The 1229-nt window shown below is 44.0% G+C and overlaps 1 pseudogene; it reads left to right on the top strand.

Annotated features, from left to right (window-relative positions):
- The window catches only part of LOC115290730, a 1346-nt pseudogene extending 727 nt beyond the window's left edge, over positions 1-619 (top strand).
- The last annotated feature ends 610 nt before the right edge of the window (positions 620-1229 follow it).

Genomic DNA, 1229 nt, shown 5'->3' with positions numbered 1-1229 from the left:
AAAAAAAAAAAAGAAGATAACAAAGGGCATCAAAGAAGACATTCCTGGGCCACCTAAGTGGCTTAGTTGGTTGAGCATCAGACTTTGGCTCAAGTCATAGCCTCACAGTTTGTGAGTTCAAGCCCCATATCAGACTCTGCTGTCAGCACAGAGCCAGCTTCAGACTTCCTGTCTCCCTCTCTCTGTGTCCCCTCCCTGCTTGTTCTCTCTCTGTCTCAAATACAAACATTTAAAAAATAAGAAGATATTCTTTTGCCCAGCAAGAGTTTTGTGTCCCTGATAGGACATTTGAAATCAAAACTGGACAACTCACTGTTTCCTACTTCCTGAAGGCAGCCGCTGGGATTGAGAAGGCGCGCCCGGCAGACAGGGGTAAAGGAGGCAGGCTTGGGGTACGTGCATGGAATCACCCGAGGTAAACCGCAGGACGATGCCTTTGCCTTGCAGGACGTGCCCCTGTTCTCTGTTGTCCACTCGTGCTTCCCAATCCCTGGGCGTTCGTGTGGCAAAGGACCTCAGTTCAGAAGAGCTGGCGGCTTTCCCGAAGAAGGGGACCACATTCCTGGCTGCTCTCAAAGTGGCAGATTTGGCAGCCCATGCCGACGCTGACAAGAAATGACCCTGCCCCCCACACTCCAGGATTTTGAAGGGAGAAGCTAGGAAGGAAGCCAGTTGGAAAGGCTGTGCCAAAGGGGAGGAAGGGAGGTGACACTGACATAATTACTATTTCCCTGACTTTAAATTATATTTTTTTACATGTGTGGCAGTATCAAGGGATCAGCCTAAAGAAATATCCTTTGTCATCCTCTTGTCATCCCTGAAAAAAAGCCACTTCTTCAAAAATAAATAAACATTTTTTAAAAAGAAGGGGAAAAGAGACACTTTATTTGGGTGGAGGAATTGGAAGGAGAAACACAGATGACAGCTGACTTACATTCAGAAAGAACAGAATCTGGAAGATAATGGAATACCACCATTAAAGTACCAAATGACAAAAATAACAAAAAGATTTTAAAATATCAACCTAGAATTATACATTCTATGAAAATATATCTCAAAATAAGGGAGGAAATAAAGACCTTTTTTTGGAAATGATGAACATTTATTTATTTTTTTATAATAGTTTATTGTCAAATTAGTTTCCATATAACACCCAGTGCTTCTCCCCACAAATGCCCCCCACCATGACCATCCCCCCTCCCCCTCCCCCTTCAGTCCATGGTTCGTCT

Source organism: Suricata suricatta, chromosome 4 (assembly GCF_006229205.1).
Source record: "Suricata suricatta isolate VVHF042 chromosome 4, meerkat_22Aug2017_6uvM2_HiC, whole genome shotgun sequence".
NCBI classification, from domain to species: Eukaryota; Metazoa; Chordata; class Mammalia; order Carnivora; family Herpestidae; genus Suricata; species Suricata suricatta.
Note: the sequence above shows the minus strand (reverse complement) of the source record. Positions and strands in the feature narration are given on the sequence as shown.